An 11527-nucleotide genomic window follows, 5' to 3' on the forward strand; every position below is an offset into this window, starting at 1 on the left:
ATACCATATTTTATAAAAAATTTAACCAATCATGAAGAAGAGAGAAAATTTAGTAACGATTTATACTATAAACAAAGCAAAACCTAACTCTGATACCAATCGTTGGAAAAATTCAGTTAATAAAATGGTTTATTGTAACAACAGAAGTTTAAAAATTTTCTAAGCCAAGCCAGTTTATGATATTTATATCAATAAAATTTTAGAGAAAACTTCCAATGCTTTGTGTGAAATGGATTTGAATCGTTCCTGGCTTTCAACCGGTGGTATTCTTCGCTATCCTTGTACCTCAAATTACGCCAATTGTGGGCTCGAGCACCACAAACCAAATACAAAACAAGAAACGGTTTTATAACTTTTAGTAGGAAAGTAATTCTCTCAATAGAAACCAATAGAAATCTAATTTCCAGAAAATATAATTTAATATAAGAAAATGATCTCCTACTACTTTCTGGTAGGATAACTATATATGAAACTTGTGTTAATAGCTCTACCAGTGCAATCGATTTATAGGGAGAGATAGGAGAATCATTGTTGTTTAAGACTTAAACAAATAATATTTATTTTTAATAGAAAACACACTTCTACTCCAACTGGAGTAAGGGTGGATGGCACACCCAAGTTAAATTTACTTGGGTTGATGCCTCTCTCATCTTGTATGAAGGGATTTGGGCCTCTCCTGTATTGGGTCCAAATATATCTGTTTTCTAGACTTTTAACCCAACAATTTGTAATTTAATCCAAACCAATACTTGTTTTCTGTTTCCTAAAATAAATATTATTTATTCTATTAATTTAATTAATAAAATTAGCAAAATTCATTTCTAATTAAATTGTAACACCCTATACACAACCTGATCGTCGAGTTTGAACTATAAGGTGGCACATTCATTGCTGGAGCAACTATGAACAAATCACAATTTGATCCAAACTAGTAAACATTCAAATACAAGAAAAATAGGTATATAAATTGATAAATATTCATTTTTTGGTCTTATACGAGCTTACAAAAGCTCTAATGTTAACTCGAGGTTGAATTAGGACTAAACTGTAATGTTTACAAAATTCTAGGTTGATGTCGGGACGTTGGGGGTTCATCATTGCGATGCCACGTATTGACTTGGCTCCTAGTTGCAACGACCCATGCTCAATGTCGCATCGAGGCATGGTGGCTTGATCTCATCGCGACGATACTTGTTTGACGTTGCGACGTGATAAACTATTTCTGAATGGTACTAAATGGATATCAACCTCCAATTTCCAAAAAATCAATATGCAAGTTCACATCACATTTTTCAACCAAAATGTTCAATCCTCATGAATCAATTCATGAACTACAACACCTTACTCAACAATATACCAATGTCTTATTAGCTATAAGTTAACTATCTAGCACAATTCATTCAACATTTTAAACATACATACCTATTCTCCAATGCCATATAAAATTGAAACATTTAATACATTTCAAACAATATATTGAACTTATGTTACATATTGCATCCATATGACCAATTCCATATATCAAACTTCTAATTCAAAAGTTCACATAGTCATAGTAAATTGTCACAAGGTAAAATCAATGGTAAAATCAATTCTAGTCATTTATCAACTACCTACCTTTAAACCATTTCCAATTTCAATACATTCAATTCTATTTTCATTTAACATATATATATCATCTAACCTACCATTTAATCACTTTTTGGAGTCTATCGACTCACTCGTATTCATTTAGCCCCTAGGGCTCATTTTCAACTGATTCACATAATAGTTTACATACCTTATCCATCATAACACACATATATAAGCACAATATACCATTTTATCAACATTTCATATGTTCTTATACTATTCTTGTCATCTCAGGGGGCCCGACAACGATGATTCGCACTATACAATATATAACCATCCCAGATAGCCCAACAATGATGGTTTACTCTATTCCAATATTCTATTATCTCAGATTGCCCGATAAAGATGGTTCTCTAATCAAATATTCTACCATCTTGGATGGCCCAAAAATGATGGCTTTCACGATTCTTACATTTTACCATTGCATGTGGTCCGACAATGATGATTTTTACAATTTACTTATCCTACAATCCCGGATAGCTCAAAAATGATGACATTCAATATCTAAACATTCTAGCATCCTAGATAGTTCGCAACGATGGTTTTCAACTTAAGGCATGTCAACTAATTCGACAGTACTTGGACCATTATTAGAGTAACACTGAATCAATATACATTGTAACCATGTAGCACCCCAAATTTGAAGGGTCTAAAGTTCTAGTATAGAGTAGTAAATAGTATATCTGGCGTAGTGTTATCTATCAAAATGATTATTTTTGCATATACGTGTGGGCGTTTAGTAACTGCCACTTGAGTTAGTAAAAATTTGATTTCATGATATTCTACTATATTAAGGAGAAGTCCGTGTTAGGAGATAAAGGGTAAGTATGAAATGAGTATTGGCAAAAGGTACCTTGGTTAGAAATCAACTAAATAGCCAAGCTGGATAATTGTGATAGCAAGACATTTATTAATATTTTTTTCAAAAATTGCAGGCCATTAAGAAGACAAGTTCTGAAACATATGACACTTGTTAAATTCCACTAAGTAAGTTGAGTCATATTTATATGTGAAAGATGAGTTCTGAAAGGGTTCTTCTTTCTTCTTCCTCTTCCTTAAGTGGTATTAAATGATACCTTCCTTAAGCCTGAATGTATGTTACATCGATGATCCAAAAGCTATGAATCTTTTATGATTAGAGTTTATTTCATATCAGGATAAGTATTTTAGCTCTGCATGTTAAGTTATGGATTAGTAAATTTATATGTGGTGATTGAATAGTAAGAATGTAAGTATAAGGTTTCTATATGGGATTGTCAGCAATTGATATGATAAGTAATTCGTATGTACAAGAGTAGTAATAGTGAAATTATGTTTCTAAGCAGTGGTTGCTGATGGTTCGAGATGGATATTTGGATCTGGAGTTTTAAACTGGAATAAGTGAGAATTAGGTGAGGCTCTACTCTGACTCTTGCTTGTATAATGTTCATACTAAAGTATATCTATATGAAAGTGATCAAACTGGAAACTGGAAATCATAGATAGTATAGTATGAATATGATACTTGAGATATCCATTTACAAGATTTATTATTGCTTTCAGGTGCTTGAGATGAGACTTTTCCTGAAGGGACAACGCCAGAAGTACGCCAAAGTGGTGTCAGAGTGGGCTATTATGCATAGAGTAGAGATGTGGCGTAGTCTAGGAATACACTTTTTGAGTCTGTATTAAATAAACTTTCATTTTGTAAGGATTTGTATCGAATCTATTGTAATAAGATTATTTTAAGTTACTTCCCTTGTTTTCATACAATAAGTTTCTAATTAAAATGTCAAATAACACGCTTAAAGAAATGATAAATTGTAAACTATTTTCGTTAATGCATTAGCTTTGTGAAGTAACACCTGAAATCCGAATCCGGTGAATCAGGTTAGGTTTGGGGCGCTACGAATCATATATCACAATCTCACCATCAATACATTTCATACATAGCATACCATTTAGCATTCTGTAGCGTACTCATTTTTCTTATATTCAACTAGTATACAGTTTCGACAGTCAGTACCGTCACAAAATTCAATTCAATACATGTTCTCACTCACATTCATATTCACAACCACAATCCAATTCATTTTCCAAACAAATATATGCATGTCCTACACATATTCTACTCAACTTCCATAACACATATAACATTTCAAGATAATTTATATCATTTCTCATTTTATTCAATTTGGTCCATATCTTGATATTCAATTATAATCATAGCAATTTTGTTTAATTAACCATTGATAACTCACCTTAATACCATATAATGCAAAATGTCTTGAACATCAAGTAAATAAATTGTTCCTGAATTATAAATACAAACCAGGGTCTCGCATCACTCATCGACAACTCTCGCCTTTGCTTTCCCTTTCGATGGCCTAACGTCGACTTTAGCTACGAATAATAATTCAATAATAAAATAGTATCAAATTCCATCCAAATCACATTCATATAATAAACTAACCATATTTTTCAATTTATTCAATTTAGTCACTAAACTTAGGACAATCATAACTTTCAATTCCTAGCTTCGAATTAAAATCCTATTTCACATTTATTCACCATGAACCTCCTACTTTCTTTTTATACCAAAATTTCATAATAGTTTTGCATTTTATTTAATTTGGTCCATAATGTACAAAACTAACAATCAAGCTTTACAATTTAGTTATTTTCATAAAAAAGCCTAATTTCTATTAATTTCACACCTAATTCTTCAAGAAATAAACAATGACAACTTTCTAAAACTTTAATGCTTTTACAAATTGGTAGATAGGCTAGTTAAATCAAGCTCTCATGATTTCAAATCTATAAAACTATAAGAAAAATACCTAATTGAGCTTACTAATTGATGGTTGAATATGGAAGCTTCAAAATAACTTTCTTTTTCTTTCTATGATGAATAAGTGTAGAGAGGATGAAGAAGATCCTAATCTTTTCTTTCTTTCCACTTATTTCACAATATATACTATGATTATAAGTTAATTAATCTTTATTAACTTTTAATTAACCATTAATTAATCTTTATCAATTTTTAATTAATAATTTTCTTTATGTTTTAAACCATAATTAATTAATTTAATAACCACTCATCATCACATTCCACTACCAACTATTCGAAGTGGTTTATTAGCCATTTTGGTCTTTAGGATAATTGTTATTTAAGTCCCAAGTCTTTTCCTAATTAAAATCTATAGTGATTAAAATTTTACAATTTAGTCCTAGGCCTTAATTAACTATAATTCCGGATAAATTACTTGTCTAAATTTCAATTCATCTTAACACTAACTCTATAAATATCATTATTTAATATTTACAGACTCAGTTTACGAAAAAGGGGTTCCAAAACTGCATATTTCGACACCATTGGAAACTATTTCGTTACATAAATAGTTTTCTCTACCTAATTCCAATTCCGTTAAAAGTCATAACAACTTTAGTGTAAAAGAATCTATGAGAAATTATATTTAATTTTCTCATTCAACGATTCATAATGACTAATTAATTTAATTTCATTTTTGAACTTCAATTATTTAATTAATATTAATTAAATAATAATTTGAAAACCTTAAATTAATTCTCAAGTCATTTCTCTCCTTATCAACATGCCATCAATGCATAAGAAATACGGAAGAGAAAAATAAAATAGAAATGAATACCAACAATCATCGAAAGTAGAGTATCAGCAAAATGAAGCAATCATAAAAGAAGAAAAGTAGTTGTACATTTTTAGCATATCTCCCCCTCACACCTGTAACCATTCTCCTCTTTTCACCATGCCAAGAGCATGTTTAATATAATAAGAATGCATCAACATAGGATTGCTCACACATGAGAAAAAATTATGTAGCTTTCCCGCCAAAAGAATTTAATAGCAACAATCACTATAGCAACAACTGAAACCAATCAACTCTCCCTAAAAAAGCAGCAGCAAGCATTAGTTTACTCCATCAAAGCAATAAAAAGCATCATTCCATCAGAAAAAAAACTCCCTTTAACATCAACACATCATACTCTCCCCCCCTTTTTTTTTGTCAAAAAGATCAAAACAACTCCCATTACCATGGTGTTCTCTCAAATAAGCCCAGACAATCTTGCAAATAAGTCTTTCTCAATAATGTTCTTTTCTAAAATTTTTCTTTCACCTATTTGATCTTCTGTATGATCTTCTATTCAAATAGGTGTTTGGTCAAGTTCATTCTCAAGTTATTTTTCACCTTATACTTCAATAGCTTATCAATTCTTGAGCCTCTTGATCAATACTAGGGAGGCTTTCCTTGTTAGTTTTAATCGTCTAAACATTTGTTGCATTGTCTTTAGAAATTTCCATAGATGTCGAAAGGTTTCACTCTCTCTTCTTTGTTGGTCATTTTACTTGTGCCATAGGGAGTAAGAAAACAAATCTTTTAAGAATCTTGAGAGAAAGAAACAATAGAGAATGGAAATTATAATCGAGAGGAGAAGTAAAAGAGAATAAGGTGAAAAAACTTTCCTTTTGTTCACCAAGTGGCGTATTTAATGTTGCCACAGTCGCATAAAATTTCTTCTTTAATGTTAATCCCTAGAATATCCCCAAAAGATAAGATTAAACATAAGATAAATATGCCATAAAAATTACAAATAACAACACAAAAAATAGGCATAGATATAGGAAATTATGTGTGCCCTTCAACATCTTCTTGAATTATACTTGAAAAATACTAGGTGTTCCTCTCAGCATTGTAAACCTTTTTTAGTTCAAAATTTTTGTAATTATGTTAGCCAATTGATTTTCTATTGAAATATAATTAAAAAAAACCCTCTGCTATTCAACAAGCTCTTGTATAAAGTGATGCCTTATATGTTTAGTTCAAAAGTGTAAAATTGGATTTTTGAGATGTTTAAGCAATGATATTATCACAATATACTCTTAACACCCTTATTTGAACACTTTTCTGATCATTTGTTGGAACAGTTTTTGTTTGAACACTTGTTTGAATAGCTACGTAACCACATTATTACATATTACATTACTTACCAGTCTGTAGTAGTTGTTGAAGGATTACACATTTTCCACATTTGTCACTGACTTTTTTGTCATAGAGCCAAAAACTCCAAATCACCAAGTTGTACTTTTGAAAGAAAATCACCCACTAAGAGAATCCATCACAGTAACAAAAACATAAAAAGCCAAGAACAAGCATAAACCAACAAGCTCTCTTTTAAAAATACATCAACATCAATAGCCCAAAATCAACAACAAGCAAACCATCAACTTCTCTACCGTTTCTAATATGTTTTATATTGTTTTATTCTAGTCTTTGTTCAAATAAGACTTTGAACATTCATATATGTTTCATCGGCCTGACCTTCAATCATCAAACTCGAATGCTTACTAAATAAAAACAACCACGAAGTCAAACCATGCATAAACCATAATGGACATAAAGATAAGCCATACCATACCAAAACTAGCAAACTTACTCCCCCTTACTCTATGCTCTCATCATTTGTTCGCCTCAAGTTTATTTAAGGGGAAGAGATTTTACCTTTTCAATAACAAGGGTTGTAGTTCATGAAACAACAAGTATATTTTTAATGAAATGGAATTTGTTCGATCTTTAAATTATCTTTGATATTATTGACATAAGTTGCAGCCTCATGCTTCACATGAGCATCAGTAACTTATTGATCTTTACAACTAAAATGTGGTCGATCTTTTCTCATTCAAACTTGCTTCACACCAAATTGTCTTGTTTTTTTGCCTATCTGAATAACTATTTGAACAATTGTTGTACTAGATTTAATTTTCCACAAGTCATTTTTGAGCTTGTAACAATAATGCATGATATGACTAGCCTTCCCACTCTAGTGACAAATCATTTTCCTTATTCTGATTTTTCTTGTGTTGGATATAAAAGAGATTTCATTAGCTTTAACAAATTTAGTAGGAGGATTAAAATTCTTACTTAGTAAGGGATAAACAAGACCCTTCTGGCCAAACTCGAATCTCCTAATGGCTAGGGTTCCATTAAGCTTTTCACTTTGCCTACTGAACCTCTATAGAACAACTTTGGACTCAACAAGCTCTTTCTTAATATTATTCAAAGCTTCATCTTTCTTTTGCACTTCCATTTTGAGTTTATCATTTTCTTCTTTCATAATGCACACCTCTTCCCTTAAGTAACTATTCATTTGACAGACAGTTTACAACATTTTGATTATTTGGAAGTAGGCATCCTCAAGAGTACCAATGTCACAATCTGATTCTTTAAGAGTTTCACAAACTATTTGAATAGTTGTCTGAGTAGGTGTTTGAACAAAAATAGTAAAAGTCATATAATTACTTATCTTTTCATTAGAGTTAGAACACTTACTTTTATCCTGCTCATCACTGTAGATAACAACTAAGGACTTTTGTTTCTTATTGGTATTGGCACATTCTAATAGAATTGGCCATAACCTTTACATTCAAAACATTAAAATTCTTTTTTCCTATTCTGAGAGTTCTTTTCTTTTGGTTGAATCTTTTGTTGGTGTTGTTCGAACCAAAATCACCTTGAGGTCCCCTTCTTATAATTCTTTATAGTGACTTGATGAAATTTTTCAAAAGCAAATCTATTTGCTTTTTGATTCCATCAATGACCATATTTATCCGTTTTTCAATCTAAACTGTAGGCTGGAAATTGAAGGCAATGTTCTTCTCAAGAAACAACATGTTATGTTTCCCTTCTTCTAAACTTAATTCAAAAATTCTAAGAGATCCTATCAGCTCATCCAATCTAAGAGTGGTGATATCCTTAGCTTTTTCAATAGCCGTGAATTTAATAGAAAAATGTTCTAAAAGAGACCTCAGAACTTTTGTCACTAGTTTCACTTTAGAAAAGCATTTACCAATACAAAAAGTTTTGTTAGATATGCCACATATTCTTATATAAAAATCTGAAATAGTTTTATCTGCATTCATTTTCAAATTTTCAAACTTGGTAGTTAAGATTTGCAGTTTAGAAATTCTGAAAGCAACATTCCCTTCATATTGATTTTGTAAGATTGTTTATACTTATTTATTCCTTTTATAAGTTGAAATCATCTTGAACTGGTCCATGTCAACCCTACTAAAGATAACATAAAGGGCTTTTAAGTTTGTTCGAGTATCATTTTTACCTTCAATAGTATATTGATTTATTTCTTTCGGCTTTGTTGCCCCATCAGCACCTATCACTTTAGGCTTGGTCCACCATTCCTCAACATTTTTCCAAGCAAATTTATCAACAAACAAGATAAAAGCTCTCATCTGAGCTTTCCAGTCACATAGTTTGAAGAGCTGACAAAAAGAGGTTCTCGCATAATAGAATTTCTTTCTTTCATAGCTTTCAAGGGTAAATATGTAACACCCCAAATCTGGCCTAGATGTTACGAGCAAATCAAGAAGTGTTACATAAATTGCTTGAAAATTCAGTTCTCACATAATTTTGGAATCCGTTTTGAATTCTTAAAATTTTGAATTATTTAAAAAGTGTTGTTCGCTTTATAAAAATACTCATAATTTTACAGTGGAAAACTCTTAAAATGTTGAATTTTTGTTAATGCTCTCCCTATTGCTTGAAATCTGTTACTTTTGTAGAAAAATAATTTTACCGACAAAACTTTTAAACGACATTTTAAGCAAAAAGAAAATAAAAACCTCAAAAACAAACCAAAATAGTCCAAAAAGTCCAAAATTTACAAAAAACCAAAATTCCAAACATTTAAAATAAGTGTAAGATCTAAAAATAATCGAGCTCCCATCGCAACGACCAACCTAAGTCTGAGGATTACCTGAAAATATCAGTTAAGCAAAAAGTGAGTTTTCGAAACTCAGTGTATAATGAATAACGTAAAACAATTGATGCATATCAGACTGATTTAGCAGAAATAGAATCATATTAGAGATATTCAGATATAGGCATATAATCCTACTCCCATCCGCTACACACCAACTCCGACCCTCCTAACACACCATGTGGGGTATGAAACACCTACCCAGCCCTACACACCACTTAGTGTCAATATACACTTTACAAAATAATTGCAGCTGCGCTGCCAGATAAATAGGCGAATTATCACCTTTTCAGATATACTTCCTCCACATAGCAAAACCCATCCCAAAAATAGATACAAAACATAACAGTAATCAGACATATTCACAGTATATACGTATGACATAATTGATACAAAACATATATGGTATTTTTTTCGGTTTTTATATAGCCCATTACATAGCTTACTTGTTATATGACGTTTAAGATACAGAACAAATATCAAAATTCAGGCAAAAAGACGTCTAGATTTCACATTTTACAGGCTATTTGAATACATACAGACCTTACGAAAGGCCAACGGTCGATTGAAATGACGTGTACGGCTCTGGAGAAAATTTTAGAATTTTAGGCCCACACAGCCTCACACACGCCCATGTGGCCCACAAGGACTAGCACACGACCTCACACACGCCCGTGTGGTCCACACGGTCATGTGTTACACACGGCCTGGCGCACGACCGTGTGGCATCAACAATGTTGTTTTTCGGCTTTGTTTTATCCGTTGTTTTTCGAGTTTCTCGTTATACACTTGGTTCGATTTTGATGCGAAACACCCTTGACACTACAAGAACCTAAATGCATCAATTAACACCCCAAATTAGTGATGGCAACGATAAGATTTAAGGAGCGATTCACCCTAACAATACCCAATGCACTCATACAAAAAAACATACAACCCCAAATTAGAATCAATCTCTTACCCTAGCACGCACAGCAACACCCGAGTCAACTTGTTAGAAAATCGCCAGGCAACACACGTTCTTCTCCTAAAATGAATCGATTAAATTAGAATGTGTCATACAAATTAACACCACTCTATCGAAATCACCTTTTCCCCAAAACCCTAACACAACTCGAATAACAGAAAAAAATATCAAGAGAACCCTTACCTTTACGATTTGAAATCAACAAACACAAAGAATCAAGATAAATTGAAAACGTTGGAAAAAAGAAAGAAAGTCACAAGCAGCAAAAGCACCAAAAAGCAAAAGAACAAAAACTGGTTTTTCTCAATATCTTCACTGGGAAAAAAATGTGAAGCAAAGATGGGGAAGTAGGGAAACAAAACTGGGAACATGAATAATCGGAAGGGGAAAATAATTTCAAAATTATTTTTACTAGATTTTACAAAAAAAACAAAATAAAAATAATATCCAATAGCCCAACAACCTAATAACTATCAGATTCTCCCAAAAATTGAATTTGATTAAACATTAAACACAACAGAGTCGGCTCAAACGAAAAAAACAACAATATTGCCCAAATGCTCCCATAGACATTCGAACTCAGGACCATGAGATAAACTAACACTCTACCACTAAACCAGCAGACTCATTCTGATGCAAATTGATCGAAAATAATAATGAAACCCAACGAACAAAGGTAAACCTAGGAACAAAAATAATTAGATTTGAGATTTGAACCCAAAACCTTAAACACATAATTAAAGCCTTTAATCACTGGAACAGATACTTGCTAATGATAAAATCTAACAATTCATGAGTACTAATTTAAAAAAAAAAATTGGGCATTACAAGAAGACTGTGCTAAGATCATCTTAAGCTAACTCTTGAAGCTTGCTTTGATACCACTTGAAAGAACTAGTTAGTTTGCCACTAGTTCAATTGTTGTCTAAACATGTGTTTGAACAGAAAACTAAACAGAAATGAAAAAAAACGAAGAAGAGTTTTTCACATAATCATTTGTTAACATAGTTCGGAAACAATCCTACTCTACAGGGCTAATTCAGTGAATGGTTTCATTCCACAATTGATCCAGCCACGTATTGGCTATAGCCCAATCTACCCTTACACAAAGAAGTAGTTGCAGCCTCAATAGCTACTCCT

The 11527-nt window shown here is 31.8% G+C and overlaps 1 long non-coding RNA gene across 1 annotated transcript; it reads right to left on the reverse strand.

The window, feature by feature from the left end:
* Nucleotides 1-8610: 8610 nt before the first annotated feature.
* On the reverse strand, nt 8611-11209 carry LOC128042456 (uncharacterized). Its single transcript, XR_008197980.1, has 3 exons — nt 10382-11209; nt 9964-10252; nt 8611-9417 (listed from the first exon to the last, which is right to left on the reverse strand). It is a non-coding gene; the product is annotated as an uncharacterized LOC128042456 (long non-coding RNA).
* Nucleotides 11210-11527: the final 318 nt, after the last annotated feature.

This window comes from Gossypium raimondii, chromosome 7, assembly GCF_025698545.1.
Source record: "Gossypium raimondii isolate GPD5lz chromosome 7, ASM2569854v1, whole genome shotgun sequence".
Taxonomy (NCBI): Eukaryota; Viridiplantae; Streptophyta; class Magnoliopsida; order Malvales; family Malvaceae; genus Gossypium; species Gossypium raimondii.